General features: G+C 36.7%; 1 protein-coding gene across 18 annotated transcripts in view; it reads right to left on the reverse strand.

The window, feature by feature from the left end:
- The window catches only part of SOX5 (SRY-box transcription factor 5), a 1,099,609-nt gene that overhangs the window by 307,059 nt on the left and 771,462 nt on the right, over positions 1–21,088 (reverse strand). The window lies entirely within an intron of this gene.

Here is a 21,088-nt window from a genome sequence, read left to right on the forward strand (position 1 = left end):
AAACCCAGAAGTAGACTCCTTGTTTCAGGTCAGAGAGAGGTTATTCCACCATTCAGTTAACTCATTGAATTAGAAGTCATTGTGCTAGAAACTCTGGATGATGGGGTGACTGAGACTGTGTTCCTGCCCTGTAGGACAGGGGTGGGCAGACTATAAAGGGCCATGTAGCAAATATTTCAGGTTTTGTAGGCTATAATCAACTCTACTATTAACATCACTAAGGTACATTACAGGACAATACCTCCAACTGTGGTCAATGAATGAGCGTGGCAATGTTCTGATAACACATTATTTAAAGACACACATTTAAATTTCATATAATTTTCATGTGTCATAAAATCATCCTCTCTTGATTTTTTTCTTCAAAGATTCAAAGATGGGAAAAAATTCTTAGCTCACGTGTGTGCATGTGTTGGTTGCTCAGTTGTGTCCGACTCTTTGTGATCCCATGGACTGTAGCCTGCCAGGCTCCTCTGTGCATGGAATTCTCCAGGCAAGAATTCTGGTATGTGCTAAGTCACTTCAGTCGTATCTGACTCTATGGACTATAGCCCGCCAGGCTCTTCTGTCCTTGGGATACTGGAGTGGGTAACTATTCCCTTCTCCAAGGGATCCTCCTGACCCAGGGATTGAACCCAGGTCTCCTGAGTCATTACTGTCTGAGCTACCAGGGAAGTCCAATTCTTAGCTCATAGGTCATACAAAACTAAGCAGCAGTCGCGACTTGTCCTACAGGCCATAGTTTGACAACCACCGCCTTTAGGAAGTCAAAGTTCAATGGAGACAAGACAGAGATGGAGAGAGAGAGAAAAAAAAAACAATTTCTCAAGGGAGGCTGGGTGAGGGCAATTAGTTAGCAGAAAATTTCTAGCAAGGTGGGTGAAACAAACTAAGTGTTAAGAATGAACGGCAATCATCTGGGAGCAAAGTAAGGTAAAAGGCATTGTAAACAGACATCATCATAAGCAAAGAAAAGCATGGTAGCTGCAAAAAGGCATGGGCAATTCAGAATTACTAGAACAAGTCATAAAGAATGATGCAATGAATGCTAGGAAATGAGAAGTGAGGCTGGAGAGTAAGACAGGAAGTGAACTCACTGCAGCTGCAGGCTAACCTACCCACCCAATCTAATAAAGGTCTCCAGGAGACCCAATAAAACACATAAGATGGCACAAGTACCATATCACATGCCAACTGAGGCTCTTTTTCCACTCTTGAGAAGAAATTAAATGTCTACTTCCATATTCCTGAGTCTGTTCCACCATTTTTTCTTTGGGAAAATAATTTCTAAAAATATGCACTGCATTTTATTAACTGCCAACATGATATGTGAGTATGTCAGGGAAAATGTATTAATACTCTGTTCTATATGTACCTGTTATATACTTGTATGTATTAGAATTCAAGCAGTTTTGTTTAAAATTGAGGTTATATAAATGCTGGAGAGGGTGTAGGAAATAGGGAACCCTCCTACACTGTTGGTGGGACTGTGAGTGGTGTAGCCACTGTGGAAAATAGTATAGAGGTTCCTCAGAAAAGTAAAAATATAATTACCATATGATCCAGCCATCCCACTCCTGAACATATATTCAGACAAAAACTATAATTCAAAAAGATATTGTATCCCAATGTTCATAGCATCACTATTCACAAGAGCCAAGACATGGAAGCAATCCGAATGTCCATCAACAGATGAATAGATAAAGATGTGGAACATACATATGATGGAATATTATGCAGTCATAAAAGAGAATAAAATAATGCCATTTGCAGAAACATGAATGCTACTAGAAATTATCAAACTAAGTAAAGTAAGTCAGAAAGTAAAAGACAAACACCACATGAAAAAGGTGAAAGGTAAAAAATATCACTTATATGTAGAATCTAAAATATGATACAAATGAACCCACCTATGAAACAGAAACAGAATCAGGGATGTAGAGAATAGACTTGTGGTCGCCAAGGGGGAGGGGTATGGGAGACAGATGGATTGGGAGTTTGGGATTAGCCGATGTAAACGGGTATATATACACTGAATAAACAACAAAGTCCTACTGTAGAGCATTGCGCATTATACTCAATATCCTATAATAAGCCGTAACGGAAAGGAATATGGGAATTAATATATGCATATGCACAACTGAGTCGCATTGCTGTCCAGCGATAATTAACACAGTATTATAAATCAACTACAATCAAAATAAATACAATTTAAAAAATAAAAGTGAGGTTATAATTACAGGGCAAATGATCTGTAAAAGAGTTTTGGCTAAGCATTTAAATTTGTGAATGGATGAGTACATGAATCAGGAACTTACAAAGCTAAGTGAATTTTAGCTCTGAGTAAGATTTAGGTTATGTACCTATTATTATTACCATGATTTTGTCTCAGCTTTACTATTCTACTAAAATAAGAGTTCAATGACAGTATCCTCTATTATTTTAGTCAGTAAAGGCTAAAGATGGGAGAAAGCGGAAATGATACGTTATATTCTTAGCCTTATTAGTCTGAGAACCTGGGGGAATGCAATCAGAATATTTCCTTAGGGCTGTAAATCTCCCCCAGAAAGCTGTGGATAAGCAGAAATCAATAACTTGAAAATACCCAGAAAAGATGAGATGATGAGAAAAACAACGTCAAAAGAAGTCAGGGTTTCCTAATGGTCCAGCGATGAACAATTTGCCTTGCAATGCAGGGGAAACCAGTTCAATGCTCGGTCCAGGAAGATTCCACATGCCGTGAGGCATGACTGCTGAGCCCGCGCTCTAGGGCCTGAGAGCTGCAACGACTGAGCCCACGCGCCACAGGACCGAAGCCGCGTGCGTGGGGCCCGTGCTCTGCGGCACAAGGGGCCACCGCCAGGAGCAACCTGGGCACTGTAAGGAGAAAGCAGCCCAGCCGCTGGCCACAATAGAGAAAGCCCTCACACAGCAGTGAAGACCCCGCACAGCCAAAATAGACAAACACATACAATTTAAAAAGGAAGTTACATTACATGCAGAGAGAGAGCTGGTGAATACCATAACAGCCTTCTGCACATGCATGTAAACAGAACTGGCTAAGAAGTCATAACAGTCACATGGCCTCTACAGGTGACATAAACAAAGCTATGTCCATCAATACATAGATATTAATTTTGAGGCTAAATAATTACAGAGATTCACTATATGTTCCCTTTTGGTGTGAGGCCCCCCTGCCGCCACCTAGAGAGCCTCCTGAGTTCCTTTCCCCACCAAGTCACATGGTTTGTTTCTCCCAAAATACCATGAGCAAATTAAGGACTGGAAATGTAGCTTTGATCTCTGTTTACATTCACCTATAAAATAGCTAGCATGTACTAGGACCTCAATAAGTGTTTCCTGTCAGAATGAGGTAAGGAGTGAATAGGAGAGCAAATAGAAAAAAAAAAAAAAATGGATTACACAGAAAGGAGGTATTGACTCTCTCCTGGGCATTAAGAGAGGCTTTACAAAGGACGTTAGCAGGAGTCCAAAGGTAAGGAAAAAATAAAACAGGAATAGAATGGGAGCTTCTGTTCTGTATCGAGATCCTCATCTGTGTCTTTTCCTTTTTTCAAAATTGTTTGAAGTCAAAATTCTTAGTTTAGAGATTAAGTGAGATAAATTCTCCTAAAATCTAATTATAACTTATTTTATTTATTTTGTGTGTGTGTGTGTACTCCTTAATTCTAGGGAAATTTCAGGGGTCTAATAGAGTTGGCAAGATTTTGTCCTGTGTATGTGAGCAGAGATGTTGATAAAAATAACTGATAGAGGTAGATATTTAATATTTCTTTAACACTAAGTCTTCAAAACAATTATTAGACATTATTTCAGGAAGTGTTCACATTGTTTGGAATTTAAACAAACCATTTCAAAAAGCAATATTTCCCTATTTAATGGAATATACTTTGAAACTTGCAAATATTCTTAATTTGAATATTTTAAATTTAGAAAACAAAAGAAAAAATCCTGCAGAGACAAGTCAAGGACTCTCATGTTCACTATGCTTTTTGACTTAACGTTTTTTATTAACCCCTAATTACATGATTCTTTGGGCTTCCCAGGTGGTGCCAGGGATAAAGAACTCGCCTACCAATGCAGGAGACATAAGAGACTCAGGTTTGATCCCTGGGTCAGGAAAATCCCCTGGAGGAGGACAGGGCAACCCACTCCAGTATTCTTGCTTGGAGAATCCCACGGACAGAGAAGCCTGGAAGGCTAAGAGTCAGACACGACTGAAGCGACTTAGCACACGCATGGACAATATTCTTTAAGTGAAAAAGATGCACTTAAAAAATACATACCACTTCAATTTATCATCAGTTTTCTTGGTTCCCTAATGGGAATGAGCTGGAAGGAGGAAAACCTAAGCACAGCAGCAAGGTGGATGTGCTCCGGCAACATGGAACATGCAGGGCTAAACTAAAGCATCGGGGAGGTGAAATGCAAGCAGGTGTCTGATTCTGATCTGTTTAACTTTGCTGTTGGACATGACTTCTGTGGGGAGTCTGGAGTGTGGTCCTGTAGGGGAAGGCTGAGAACCCACTCTCCTATTTTCAGGGAATTGCTCTCAAAACTGCTACCTCGCTGTCTAGGTGCTTCTCATCCCTTAACCATGGTATCTTGACAGAGATGAAAAATACTAAGAGTGCCAGAGCAAAGACTGATGCAAAAACATTATGGCTGGGAAAAGGAGGGGAAAAAAAAACAGAAGGAAACAAGATTCTAAATTGCAAAGGGTGCATTTTGTTCATTTCTACTGCTTTCTGCTCCCAAGTCTTCCACTTGACTAATGTCACATGATGGTGTATGAACCGTTGTGTAGAACACAATTTCTACAAAGCCTAACTCCTCAGAAATAAAAGGCCTATGAAACAGATTTAATTCATCTTGAAACAACAAATCAATTCTAATCTATTACACACAAAATATCAGCTTAGGAGCACTGTCCTGTTATAATAAACAGACATGCTCCATTATGACATGCTCTCCCAGCTACTGATCTCTTCAGTAATTATACCAGGCAATGAGCATGGCATTGATATTATATTAATATGGAGGGAGGAGAGAACTCAAACACAAATGAAATCAAGGCTCAATATTTCAGTGAAGCTGACATAAGGCCTAAGAACAAATGGTCCATTTCTTAGAAAGAAGTAAAAAGGTGATTTGTAGAATATCTCAATTCTCTATGTCTAATTAAAGTTTAAAAACGAAAACTGTCTTAGACTTCTAGTCCCTTAACTGTCCATTTCAAACAAGTTAGATAAAACTGTCTATCATGTTTCATAATCACATATTCTTGTCATACTAATAGCAATAAAAGTCTTTTTTTAAAAAGCATTTTATATAGATAGATTGCAAAGAAAAGCGAATGGCAGATAGAAAACTTTTTTCTACAGACAAAACAAAAGTTTAAGAAAAGGTTCCTCACCCTTCTGCAGAACTGTCAAATAACTTCTATGGACCAAGAATAGCACAGAGTAAACACACCAAACAAAAGGAATGATGAAAGATGTATTTGCTTGTTCAGGGCCTTTATTTTTCTTTCTATTTCATATACACCCACACTGAACAGTCTGCATTGTGTTAATAAATAACAAGGACCAACCTGAGTGAGCAGAGGAGTCTGTGTGATGCTGTGTGTATCGCACGGTCGCTTGGTGCTGTCGATACAGAGCTCCACGTGAGCTGCATGCCCACATCAAAAAGAGAGCATGTAGGTTAATGGCTGGACCTTTTTACCTCTTAGACACAATGGGAGTAAAGGAAGAAAAGTTGTAAAACAATGCTTCATTATTTGGAACTGTCCAAACCTTTCAATTTGGGAAGGAACAAATCAATTTTATGGACCATGTCCGGCCAGAGTCATCTTTCACCAGATAACCTGCCGTGGTTATTTGGAGATCTGCTAAATTGTAACTCCAAACTTTCTAACACTGAAGAGATTTTTCATTATTTTTCAAATTGTTTTCAATGTTGGATCTATGCTTTATTTTTTATATAAAGAGTATATATATAAACTCAAATGTGAAACATTCTGAAGAAAGTTTTGTTACTATTTTCTAAAATATGAAAAAAAAGTCCAAGTAATATGGATGGATTGGAACTAAAATCCATATGCTTTCTGGGTGTTAAAAGCTTACCTCATTTATGACATTAAATATGCAAACAAGAAAGCTACTGCTTCGGGAACCTAAGACATTTTCAGTGTTTTTGGCTTACTCTCTGTCAAAGTTTGTTTCAAAATGTCCTGCCCATGACAGTCTTCCCAAAAGCAAAGAGAAAAGTCTAACATAAATCAAAGTAAGCTAAGGCCAAAATATAAGAGTAAAAGTGAAATTTTATATATATACATATGTATATACACACATATATACATATATATATATACACACACACATACACACAATATATGCTAATATATACACTTATATTTATTACTTATTGTCTCATAAAATAGCTTCTATATATGTAGATGACCTGAAGAGATACAAGAATAAAAGTGGACTTCCAAATTCAGGACATAAAGAAAGGGCATTAGTTCTGAATTCTCCACAAGATCTTCCCCTCAGAGTCAAACTCCATCATCCGAGTGGGAGCACTGAGCCCAGTCTGGTATCCAAAGTTTATCATCATGTGAGACAGCCTATCTTAATCAACCCAAATGTCCAGGTCATATGCTCAGCCTGTTCTGTCCTAACCTCGCTGCTCCCTCATGATCTTGGCCATATTTCTCTGCCACACTAAGGGCGGCTAAGGAGGGCACGCTGGGAGTCCTTGAGGTCTCAGAACTCTGGGAGCAGGTGGCAAAGGAAGCTCTGAGTGAGCTCTCCACCGATTCTAGTGCTGTCCGTGCCTTCCACATAAGCAACTCCTATTAAAGGAAAAAGACCAAGAATCCACTAGAACAAAACCAAGCAGGCCCATTTAATTAGAGCATTTGCTTGATATCCACTTCTTCGTGTTAAACACACAGACACTCGGGCCGAGGAGGTCTGATTAATTTTAATATGCACGGTCATGACAAGTGCCTCAAGGGTAACTGAAAAACATACACTTGCGCAAACACACAGAATCTTCCAGCTAGCCGAGCCTGACAAATCAGCTTCAGAAAAATGCTGTATGTGTTCCCCAGATTAGAGCGTTACTATTCAGCAAAGGCCTGAACCTCTAATGTGAGGGGGAAGAGGCTGATGAAACAGGTGGCTGGCTCTTGACTCTTGAATAACTGACATCTCCAAAAGCTACGGGGACTAGAGCAACAAGAAGGGCTGGCACTGTTCCCTAATGTCCATGTTCAACCTGGGTCAATGGGTCTTTTCTCAAGTGCTCCATGCATTAAAACTCCAGCTCTGGAACTGAGAGGGTGGTATGTGTGGACAAGGGAAACAGGGGTACTTCATTTATCTGAAAGGCTTTTGAAATATTAGAAACATTTGGGCAAAGACATGTTTGCAGTGACTGAAAAAGTCCTGTTGGTAGATAAACTCACGTATGAGCAGGAATCAAGCAGAACTCTTCTCATGAAACACACAAACAGTGGACTTGAGAAGAGAAGGCCGCCTTGATTGCTCACAGAAGACGAACATTAAGAACATAGTATGACTACATTTTATTAACAAAAGTACACTTTCTAGTTAAAAAGAAAAATAGAAGCTTTCTTGGCTGAGTGTGTTTCTTGTACAGACAACTGTGATCTCGGCTCAGGGACTTCTTGCCCTAAAGAACACTCCCAAAGGCGATCCCCGAGCTTTTACAACCCAAGTCAGAAGATCTTTGGAGAAAATATAAATTAATTTTCTATAACACTTAACGAAATCAACATCAAGATAAACCGCTGTGATGGATACCACTTGAAAAGAGGATGAGTTTGAATAAGTTTCACTCCAGTGTGGAAAAATCACAAGACTTCAAACTCAGCGTGCTCTGTGCTGAAGTTAAAGCACCTACTCCGGAAGAAATAAGCTCTACAACATTTGAGGGTGTCTTCTTGTCCTGACCTTTAAAAAACAAACTCTTTCTTTATCATCATTTTATGAGTGTTGATTTCCATACAGTGATGCCTTTCAAAAGGGAGCCTGGAGGTTAGACTCCAGCACGCTCAACGAGAAGAGAGACATTTTCCAGTGACAGACTGCAGACGAACACGGAGCCACAATGCATTAGGAGTAGCCTCCAACAGCAGCGGGAGTGTGAGGAACAAAACTTAAAAGGGCTCAATTGAAAAGTACCCTTGTTTGTCCTTCAGTGGAACAGCACTTACAAAGCCTCTTCAACGTGTACTTTGTCAAAAGGACAGTAAGTAACTAAACAAAAGCAACTCAAACCTCTGCCAATTAAAGTATCTTTAGGCTTTTCCCCTGATTCGTTCACTTTTTATTTTTCCCACCTCATCAAATGTGGTTTTAAAACAAGACTGAATTTCAAAGTGGATTGCACTATGCTTAATTTAATGGAATGCTTTGGCATTTTGAATATAGAAAAGCCAATTGCCATGATTTCCCTATAAAAATAATAATTAAAAAGTTGGTAAAATTAGGGGGTAATTTTGAAGTTCAGTTTCAACTTGTCTGTTAAATATGATATGGTTCAATTTAAATTCTAAAGGGCTGCTCAACAACAGACATTTAAAATAAAAGAGCAGACATTGTGATTTGTAATGTAAACTCAAAACATCAAACATTCAATGCCTGTAGGGATGTTCACAAGGCCAAATATCATGCTCTAGGGACCTGTGTTTTCCACAGAATAATTACATACGATGCTGCAGCATGGCACGGATGAAAACACACTGCTTATAATACCTATTTTCGGACCCCTAAAATACAACTTAAAACATGCAGAAAAAGCTTTCTATCAAAAAAAAAAAAGGCTTTATATCCATTTAGAGAATCTAATGGGTCTATACGTCAACACATTTGTAATAGAAATTAAAAGTCCATTGACACATAAATATTGGGGGGGGGGGGAGCACACGTAAAGTACCATGGAAGGTACAAGCCACTAAATCGAATTGTTTTCAATAGATGTGACAGAAGCAAATATCAAAAGATATATAACAAAATAATATTCATACATATTTTTCAGTTTTAAAAGAGTATAATTCATGACCAACAATTTATACACTTTTTAAAGTTTGTAACTAGATGGTTATGAGTTATCATCTAATTACAAACTTAAAAAAGTGTCCAATCCAATCTCTGAAGTGGTACACAGGTAGTTCAAGTGGAAGTTTTTTAGCATTTGCCACTGAGAATATGTAGTATACTGACTGCATGTTGTCAGAGTGATATCCACTGAAGTTTTTCTAATTAATAGAGCAAAATTCCCTGCTGTAGCTGCTGGAGAGAAACAAAGAAAGAGGGAGACACATACACACACACACAGAGAAATTAATGACAATAAAACTCCCAACATTTTCTTCACCCAGTGATGGGCTCTGGTCTGTAGATGACTCTGATGGTGAAGGCCTGAGATCTGTCACGATATATACTTTTTCAAACTCATTCCATTATTTCACTGTGTGTATATTAGTTGCCCAGTCGCATCCAACTCACTGCGATCCCATGGACTAGGGCCCGCCAGGCTCTCCTATCCATGTAATTCTCCAAGGAAGAATACTGGACTGGGTTGCGATTTCTTTTCCATTATTATTTTATTAGTTCTTACAAAAAGAGAACTAACTTTTTTGTGAAGTCTGTGCTAAAATCAATGAACTGCTTCATGTAAAGTTAACACTGAGTGACTTTGGAAATAGGTTGTGATTTTAGGGTCTTGTAATACAAAACTGTGGCAAAGATTTTTCTGAAGGAGGGATGTTCAAGTGGGAGGGGACACAGGTAAACCTATGGCTGATTCATGTTGATGTCTGGTAGAAACCGATGCAATACTGTAAAGCAAATTTCCTTCAATAAAAATAAATAATTTTTTTAAGAAAAGGTCCCAATTCTATAAAAAAGGATAAAGTCTAGTTCTAACAGAAACAAAACTTCACCAAAAAAGCAGTATCTTACACACAAGGGGTACACTCATCATGGTGTAACAATTTCGGAGGTGTGGGCGTTATACTCTAAGAAGGAAGAACAGTGACAGAGACAGATGCTAAATAAAACCAAGCATATGTGGGATCTGAAAGGAGGACTACACACATACCCACATGTACACACAAAAAAAAATGAAAAGAAGAAATCAAAATAGGGGACAAAAGGAAGAACAAATGAGAGAAAGCTAAAAATATTAGAAAATTATGAAATTTTGGGCCAAGGAAACCCTCAATTATATTTTTCTTCAGTATACATTCACATTTATTATACAAACAAGAATAAGACAGTATGGTACTGGCACAAAGACAGAAATATAGATCAATGGAACAGAATAGAAAGCCCAGAGATAAAGCCACGCACCTACAGACACCTTATCTTTGACAAAGGAGCCAAGAATATACAATGGAGAAAAGACAATCTCTTTAACAAGTAGTGCTGGGAAAACTGGTCAGCCACTGTAAAAGAATGAAACTAGAACACTTTCTAACACCATACACAAAAATAAACTCAAAATGGATTAAAGATCTAAACCTAAGACCAAAAACTATAAAACTCCTAGAGGAAAACATAGGCAAAACACTCTCTGACATAAATCACAGCAGGATCCTCTTTGACCCACCTCCCAGAGTAATGGAAATAAAAGCAAAAATAAGCAAATGGGACCTAATTAAACTGAAAAGCTTTTGCACAATGAAGGAAACTATAAGCAAAGTGAAAAGACAGCCTTCAGATTGGGAGAAAATAATAGCAAACGAAGCAACTGACAAAGAATTAATCTCAAAAATATATAAGCAACTCCTGAAGCTCAATTCCAGAAAAATAAATGGCCCAACCAAAAAATGGGCCAAAGAACTAAACAGACATTTCTCCAAAGAAGATATACAGATGGCTAACAAACACATGAAAAGATGCTCAACATCACTCATTATCAGAAAAATGCAAATCAAAACCACAATGAGGTACCATCTCACACCGGTCAGAATGGCTGCTATCCAAAAATCTACAAACAATAAATGCTGGAGAGGGTGTGGAGAAAAGGGAACCCTCTTACACTGTTGGTGGGAGTGCAAACTAGTACAGCCACTATGGAGAACAGTGTGGAGATTCCTTAAAAAACTGGAAATAGAACTGCCATATGACCCAGCAATCCCACTCCTGGGCATACACACTGAGGAAACCAGAACTGAAAGAGACGCATGCACCCCAATGTTCATCGCAGCACTGCTTATAATAGCCAGGACATGGAAGCAACCTAGATGCCCATCAGCAGACGAATGGATAAGAAAGCTGTGGTACATATACACAATGGAATATTACTCAGCCATTAAAAAGAATATATATGCATCAGTTCCAATAAGGTGGATGAAACTGGAGCCTATTATACAGAGTGAAGTAAGCCAGAAAGAAAAACACCAATACAGTATACTAACACATATATATGGAATTTAGAAAGATGGTAATGGCAACCCTATATGCGAAACAGCAAAAGAGACATAGATATATAGAACAGTCTTTTGGACTCTGAGGGAGAAGGCGAGGGTGGGATGATCTGAGAGAATAGCACTGAAACATGTGTATTATCATACATGAAACAGATCACCAGTCCAGGTTCAATGCATGAGACAAGTGCTCAAGGGCTGGTGCACTGGGATGATTCAAAGGGATGGGAAGGGGAGGGAGGTGGGAGGGGGATTCAGGATGGGGAACACATATAAACCCATGACTGATTCATGTCAAAGTATGGCAAAAACCACTACAATATTGTAAAGTAATTAGCCTCCAACTAAAATAAATAAATTTAAAAAAAAGAAAAAAGAAACCCACAAATCCAATGTTAAATTGCTTCCTAGTCTCATGTTGGTCACACTTTGCAATTTCATCCATATAGAGAAATCTTCTTTCTTTTTGAAAAGTAACTCTTCAGGTACAAACTTGCCTAACCACATTTGATTTAGGAAAATTTATATAAATAAACTTCAAAGCAATTTGCTATCCCAGGATTTTCTGAATATTGGGCTTGTTGTTTTTGCTGTGGATTATATATCCTAAATTTTCAGAATTTTGCAGGTCTGAGTCAGAACTTTCCAGTACTCATAAATATCCTGGGAGAGCATCATTGGAGCCAGGTAATGTTTCTGGTACACCTAAATTAGCAATGTTTCTAACCAGTCAAGTTGTGATAATGACAATCACTGGTACAATTCCAAGTTGGTTATCATTTATAAAGTACTTTCAGGTGCATTACCTCATTTGTTTCCTTCAACACCCTATGATGGAAGTAGGGCAGTTAGCATTGCCAACAGATATCTGTTACATTAACACAATTACGATAGCAACCTAAAAGCAAGTAAACAGAATGTCTTTTATAATATAAACTATAACACAGACGATCTGTTTCATGCAAAGAAATCCTTATTTAAAATTAAAAGCTGCATTCCCCCAAATGTGGCCAAATCGATACAATGACATTCCAAAATATTGCTAAATACTTGTAGGTGATTGCTTCAAAACTGGTCAGAGACTAGCAATCAGTGGCAGAACCCGGACTACAACTCAATCACCGACTCACAAAGTAGTTCCTCTTTTTCATCATGAACTAATTCAAAAGTCAGGTAAGAACTATGAACTAGGCCTCAAAAATGAAGAAACACATATTTTCACCACTGCGGTACAATTGCCAGGATTTATAAGCTCTCTGAAGGAACTCGTGAATCCTGAGTTTGAAAATTCTACCCTTGAGGGAATATTATATGTTAGAGTCCTTGAAAGACTGATGGGAGGAAGGAAGGTGTTGAATCGATTAACTTTTCTTTGACTACAGGCCTCCTGCGATAAACCATGTGGGGGCAGGATTGGGGTGCTGGAGTGACAATATTCAACTGTAAACTGTTCGCATCTTGAAGCCATCATAAGAAGTAGTGACTTCCTCTACTCTAGAATCCAGCTCTACCCTAGAAAGGAGTGCTGGTCTCTATTACGAAGAAACATTATGAAGGAAACATTTAAGCTTTGAATTCTGGAAAATTATACATAGATAAATTCAATTCACTTTTGACTTTGCCTGTAGCAGTAGGGGAAATTATAATCTGGGGCCACAAATTCATAGACATTTATGTCAGAGAGTGTTTTGCCTATGTTTTCCTCTAGGAGTTTTATAGTTTTTGGTCTTAGGTTTAGATCTTTAATCCATTTTGAGTTTATTTTTGTGTATGGTGTTAGAAAGTGTTCTAGTTTCATTCTTTTACAGTGGCTGACCAGTTTTCCCAGCACTACTTGTTAAAGAGATTGTCTTTTCTCCATTGTATATTCTTGGCTCCTTTGTCAAAGATAAGGTGTCTGTAGGTGCGTGGCTTTATCTCTGGGCTTTCTATTCTGTTCCATTGATCTATATTTCTGTCTTTGTGCCAGTACCATACTGTCTTATTCTTGTTTGTATAATAAATGTGAATGTATACTGAAGAAAAATATAATTGAGGGTTTCCTTGGCCCAAAATTTCATAATTTTCTAATATTTTTAGCTTTCTCTCATTTGTTCTTCCTTTTGTCCCCTATTTTGATTTCTTCTTTTCATTTTTTTTTGTGTGTACATGTGGGTATGTGTGTAGTCCTCCTTTCACTACTTTTCACTATTGCTAATATATGGCATTATCTATGAAAAGTGGAAGTGTATCCAACTCTTCGTGACATACTGAGTCATGTCCAACTCTTTGCAACCCCATGGATTGTAGCCCACCAGGCTCTTCTATCCATGGAATTCTCTAGGCAAGAATACTGGAGTGGGTAACCATGCCCTTCTCCAGGGGATCAGCAATATAACAGTTATTTAAAAGTTTACTGTGACTATAAAGCATATAAAGTTTTTGTTAGATGTGTATTTTAGTTTGTATCCTGGATCTTATAGTATCTAGTTTTGTTATCTGGGACAATACTTTAAACTCTAAATCACAGAAAGAATTGAAAATAATGATCTCAAAGATTCAATAATGACAAGAAGAATGGAGAGGACAAATATATGTGATAAACACGGAGGTTAACTGAGTCAGACACGAAGAAAGATGACAGTAAATGAAATCAATTCAATTTTTAGGGGAAGGTTAGCGATAAAATGTCAATTAGCGTGTTTACGTCATTCACAGGTAACACAATCACCTATATGTACCAAGTTCATTATTAGGAAGTGGAGAGACACAGATACTACCAAGAACTCTTCATCTCAACGTTCATATACTTGTGAGATAGAAGGTAAATAAATAATGATGGTAGTGTGCTCAGAACTAACAAAGATGAATTAGTGTTAGCAGTATAGACTAAAGCAAATTCTAACAAAGGTATTTAGAGAAGGTGGTAAGTCTTAAAAGGTGAATATATATTCATTAGATACCTAAGATGGAATATTTTAGACAGGAGAAATAGCATATGAAGAGGCAGAGTAGTATTAAAAATAGGAGAGTGCTGAGAGAACTGCAGGCAATTTCTTTAATAAGACAATATGATAACATGTACCTTAGAGAGAGGTAGGAAGTAAGGTTAAGGAGATAAAAGGGTGGCATCAGATTATATATGGTCTTATGTTCAATATCAAGTAGTTTTGCAAAGGAAAAGAGGCTCATTCTAATTCTAGTTCTTCCTTCTTACAAGAATATGATCAAGTGATTAGGTCGTGATTTTTCATTTTTAAGGTAAGAAATAATACAAGCTTCAGAGTTTCTGAGGATTAAATGAGGTATATATTTATTAAGGTCTTTCTTTTCTTTTCCCAAGACAGCAATGGGTCAATATTGAAGTAGTATAAACGTCCTCTCAACAAATATTTTAAATATTTAATGTGCACAATACTCACTCTTATAGAGTTTAATATCAGGGCAGAAATTTGACAAATAGTCAAAATATAGTTGTGCTACTGTAACAATGGAGGGAAGCATATAACAGTTCTTAAAAATATTTAAAAATTACTGTAATGAATGTATGTAACTCTACAAACTTGGACTTGGAGAAATGAGGAAAAGAATTACACAGAATTATAAATAGAGGGGATAGGAATCAAGAAAAGGTATTTTTTTGTTGTGTTTCAAACAGGAAGACATGTAAATAAGCTGAAAAGGCCATTCCCAAAAGTTATAGGAGGTAACATAGACATTAATATAGAAAAGTAAAAATATGAAGCCTGTTATTATATCTAAAAGTATTATATTTTAAATGAGATATATAAGGTTCATGTCAAGGTAAAAATTATTTTCACCTGTACTGTTAATGAGCCTAAAGTCTGAAGGAAAATTAAAGTCTGGATCTGACCCATAAATTTATGCTGATCCATATTTATATATAGATCACCCATAGCTACCTGAACCTTGAGAACACATATACAAATACCCATCTACCTTGGTTTTATTAGCTAAATTAAGATATCTGGTTGTCTTAGATCTGTTCAAATTTAATTATCAGTGATATGTTCTTTAAAACAAAGATGAAGTGATGACATTATTTCTAAAAAAAAAAAAAGCAGAAATAAAGACAAAGAGAGTTAAGAATACCAGAATGTATGATGTAAGTGAACTGGAAAAAAAGGCACCTGGACCTGTGGGATGTGTACTGGGTTCTTACTCTGGCTTTAACACCAATTTGCTGTGTGATTTCAAGTACATCTCTACCTCAGATCTCTCTCTCTCAGAGAGGGGTAAAATATGTCTTCATTTCATTCTAATTCTGAAATTCTAATATGCCAAACTAATTTGCTCCCAGACATTCTTCTAAAACAAGTTTTTCTTAAGATATCTTCCAAGGCATTTTTCTATAACATTTTAAAATCAAACAGTTTAAACTGAGCTATTTTCAATTAAAACTTTTAGGAAATTTGATCACCATTGAGGAATTAGAAATCACTTTAGCTGAAAATTACTGAATACTACTTTTCATTCAATTGTTCAAAGAAATTTAGGGACACAAATGCTAAAGTGTAACATTATTACTGGCAAAATTCCTAATCAGAAAAAAAACAGTAAAAGTAATGATTTAGGGAATTAATTTTAATTTAAAGATGACTTCAGTTTGAATGATGACCCTGATTGTCACCCTGTGACATACTTAATCACCAGTCTTCTCATCTGAAAATGGGAATAAGTAAGAAGAGTCAGAAGATTTCGATGATATGTATGGTATTTCCGGAAATGGAAATAGATTCTCATAGTAGCCCTGGTTATGAGATTTATATAAAGATTGAATAAAGTATTTCATACAAGTGAAAAATCACTCAGTCTTTTCTGAGTTCTTTGTGACCCCATGGACTGTAGCCCACCAGGTTCTTCTGGCCATGGATTTCTCCAGGCAAGAACACTGGAGTGGGTGCCCATTTCCTTCTCCAGGGGATCTTCCCAACCCAGGGATTGAACCTGGGTCTCCTGCAGAGCAGGCAGGTTCTTTACCATGCAAGCCACCAGGAAACCCATTTTATTTAAAGATATGCACTTAATACAACCATTTTCCCCCAAATACATATCATTTACTCAATACCTAGGTATAAGAATGATGTATCACATAATATGATATTAACACTTCACTGTCACTCTTAACCCCTTAGTCTGATAGTTAAAAAACCAACTGATAAAGCACAGCTACTACCAAATATAAAATACCAATATATTATATTACATAATATATATTACCTAGATCAGACATTTTGAACTGAAAATTTACAACTAATTTTGGCAGGTCCACATCAGTTGAAGTATCACTGGATAAATGAGACTCTTTAGCATCAGAACTTTTCAAGTAAAAGACAAGCAAAAATTCTGATGAAAGAAAAAGATACAAACACAAATATATCAATATATCTTCACCTGTTTATATCATTTAAAATATTTTAACTAACTGCTTGAAAAGATAAGCTATCTGGGATAATAGAGCCATTTTTATTCAACTCATAGGTAAATCCAAGTTTCTTTCTAACCATTTTACCTCGGTAGCCTCCTTTTGCATGATACACCATTCTCTTGTAACTTCTGAATTTCTGCTAGTTTGCTGTTGGCAGGGATAAGGTTGGAAATAAAACAGACTTTCTATTGAAATCTGCATTCTCCCCTCAATGAGAGGAAGCAAAGGCATGAATATGGCCCCCTCATAATGATTTAGCTAGGGCTTAATGAAATTTTCATCACAACCTGCTGTTCATTTTAATGGCCTTTGAAAAACAATGGGGAAAAAAATAGCTTGAGGGAAGAAAAGATTTTTCCGTGGCAGATATTTGTAAAGTAGTTCCATTCACCTGCTCTCCATTCTCCTCATCCCCGTATTATTGCACAAATCACAGAACTGTAACAATGTTTTGGTTCGTCATTAATTTTTTCCTGTATACGTTATTCCTTTTGTTGCATCCCAGAACTACAGATCATTTGTAGTTACTAGCACACAGGGCAGACACTGTATGCAGTGCCACTTGGATGCAGACCCTTGGATGATGCCAGGTTCTGGTGTCCATTCTCTTGTTTAAATATACACTTTAGTTAATGGAGTTTTTAACCAGTTTGTATAATGACCCCGACAGTCACCCTATGACACACTCAATCATCAGTTCCCTATTTGAAAATAGAAACAGTAAGAATCAGAGTATTTAGAATGTAACTTTCCACTTGCTGTAAAGGCTATTATACATCTCCGTAGATATGTTTCTCCATTTTTCTTTCTTTGCAGTTAAAAAAAAAAATTTGAAAGAAATTTCCTTTAACATTATATTCCTTTTCTATGATACAAATTTCTGCCTTGTCATTTTTTCTTGGTGATTAAGATGATCACTTTACATAATACATACATAAATTTCTCCTTGATATATCTCCTAACAGAGTTTAACCATTTGTGCAAGAGCAAAGTTAGTTATCATTAAAAGTGAGTCTAATTTCTCCAAAGATACAGATTCCCAACAGGCACATGAAAAGAAGCTCAATATCACTAATTATTAGATAAATGCAAATCAAAACTACAATGAGGTACCACTTCACACCCATCAGAATGGCCATCAGTACAAAGTCTACAAATAACAAATTCTAGAGAAGGTGTGGAGAAAAAGGAATCCCCCTGTACTACTGGTGGGTATGTAAGTTGGTTTAGCCACTACAGAAAACAGTCTGGAAGTTCTTCAAAAAGCTAAAAACAGAGTTGTCATATGATTCAGCAATCCCATTCCTAAGCAAATATCAGGAGAAAACTCTAATTCAAAAATGATGACATGCACCCCAATATTTACAGCATCACTATTTAAAATAGCTGAGAGATGGAGGCAACCTAAATGTCCACTAACAGACATTGAAAGAATGGATAAAGAAGATGGGGTATATATATATATACACATGTATATGTATACAATGTAATATTACTCAGGTATAGGCAAGAATGAAACAATGCCATTTGCAGCAACATGTATGGACCTAGAGATTATCACACTAAGTGAAGTCAGTCAGAAAGAGAACAACAAACTATAAAATGTCACTTACATGTGAAATCTAAAATATGATACAAACTTATTTACAAAAGAGAAACAGACTCACAGATATAGAAAACAAATTTATCAATGGAGAAAGGGGTGGGGGAGGGGTAATTAGATGTTTGGGATTAGCAGATACAAACTACTATATATAAAACAGATAACAACAAAGTCTTACTGTATAGTACACGGAACTATATTCAATATCCTGTGATAGGTCATAATGGGAAAGAATATGGAAAGAATATATACATATAAATATGTACAACTGAATCAATTTGCGGTACACCAGAAACTACCACATTGTAAATCAATTATATGCCAATTGTAAGTAAGTAAATAAATACAGGTACTCCTATTTACATTTCTGCATACTCAAAGCATGTCTAGGAATCTTGTGTACATAAACATAAAACCATCTTAGTGGTTTTGTATTTATACAAACACCATCTTTCTGGAACTCAGGCTTTTAGATGCTTGGCATGTTCAAGTTATATTCCATTCTTCCATAAAGACTAACTCTGTATTTTCTCATGTCTTCATATTACTCAATAACAGGTCAGTCTTGAGCTAAGCTTTTAATATATTTTAGGGAGAAAAGTAAAAAAAGAAAAGCTGTAGAAAATATGATAATGAAAACACTCTAATGCCCACATACAATAATGATATTTCCTCGTGTTAACTCTTTCTGCCTTGGATGCTCTATCTCTCTTCCTTTGACTGTGTATCTATAATTTTCTCCTCATTTCCAAAACCTTTGAATGTATCCTGCTAAGCAAACTGGTAAGCATGGTCTTTGCCCTATTTCCTGTTAGGAATTGTTCATTTGGCTTCAGTCTGCCATATACTTTGAAATTGAGAGTCTGTGCACCCATTTGGAAGGGAGCTCACGTGAAACACTGAGGCCAAGGCCCCAGAAGCAATGACACTTGAGCAGCAAAGAGCACACTTCATATCCAGATCTTGCTTTCTAACAACATTCTCCAATAAAAGGAGCCAGGGCTTCTTAGGAAAAAAAAAAAAAACAGGGCTTCTTAGGGCTTTCATGATAAATAGGAAATATACAAGATGAATCTGCAGGATCTTACAGTGCCAAAAAGTAAAAAATGCTCAAAAAAAAAAAAAAAAGGCAAAATCACAGTGGTATGTCAAAGTGACATGAAAGAATCCCCACCCCCGCCATGAACAAAACTGGAATAACCTAACAAAATTCCATGAGTCAATACTGATATAAGATACTGAATAAAGTAATAAATGGCAGAGAAGAGATAAATCGCCCATAAAGAATAATTCCAAATAAATTTCTAGATGATCCACTGTAAAGGGTGGGGATCAAGGCTCCCTACTTTGTAAATACAGATTGTACACAGCATCTTCCTTCTAAAGAGGTACAGAAAGGAGGCGGGGAGATTTTACAAAGGAGAAACCTGACAAGCCCTACATCAGCCAGGTGGTCAAGGTGAACATCAGCATTTGTAAGTCACACAGTAAGGATGTACTCTTGATATGATGTGACACAAACGGTACTTGGTTTCTGTGGTCTTTCAACCCAAACCCACAATCCCAGTTTCATTCAGAGAATATCACTAGAGAAATTCTAACAGAGGGGCATTCTACAATCTGTCTGTATAGCATTCCTCAAAATTTTCAAGGTCATCAAAAACAAGAACAGGCTGAGAAACTGTTGCAGCTAAAAGGAACCCAAGGAGACTTAACAACTAAACAGCTAAATGTAATCTGTTATTTGGTAACATCCTAGAACAGAAAAGCACATAGTGACAACTAAAGAAATTTGAAGGAACTCTGGACTTCAGTTAATCATACTGTATCTCAACATAGAAGATGCGAAATAATTTTGGATGCAGAAAGTTAATCATGCAAAATGAACAACATATATAAAAATAAAGACAAAAAAAGCATCATTAAAGATGTTATATCAGAAAGCTATGATTTGGGGTCATTTTTATTTTCTTCCTTTTAATTTTACTGTTTTGTAAAACAATTTTATAGTAAGAAAATACTATTTTCAATATCGGAAAAAACTTCAGCACATTAAAAGAAAAAAGGTTGTCTGGGTCTTCCTCAAAGCCCTGTTTTTAGCTCCATGCAGATTAGAGCCAAAAAGTCTTTGGCTGACTAGATTATCTCTAAAATTCCTTCCAACTGTAAGATCATGTGAATTACATAAATTTTAACTAAAATCCATGTACCAGCTATGCATCTGGTAGAGACCCAGAAATATTTAATTACCACACGACTCCTAATGCCGGTTAACATACATTTTGTGCCAGATATAATTTACCAGTGTCCTAACAACAGACTAGAAATGAGCCCAACTCAGTGTTAAATAGTATAAATGCAGTATATTTTTGGTGTGAAGTATGTCTTTTTATATCACTGTTTTATGTTTGTTTGTTTTAATTTTCCATCTGACTCTGACATAGGAGGCATGTTCTTGTGTGCAACATGGCATCCATGCTTAGGATGGACACAGATTTAAACAGAAGTTAGTGAATATCTGTAGCATTAAAGATGGCTGTCAGTTAAGCATCAATTGTTTTATTTGTTT

This window comes from Cervus canadensis, chromosome 21 (assembly GCF_019320065.1).
Source record: "Cervus canadensis isolate Bull #8, Minnesota chromosome 21, ASM1932006v1, whole genome shotgun sequence".
Taxonomy (NCBI): domain Eukaryota; kingdom Metazoa; phylum Chordata; class Mammalia; order Artiodactyla; family Cervidae; genus Cervus; species Cervus canadensis.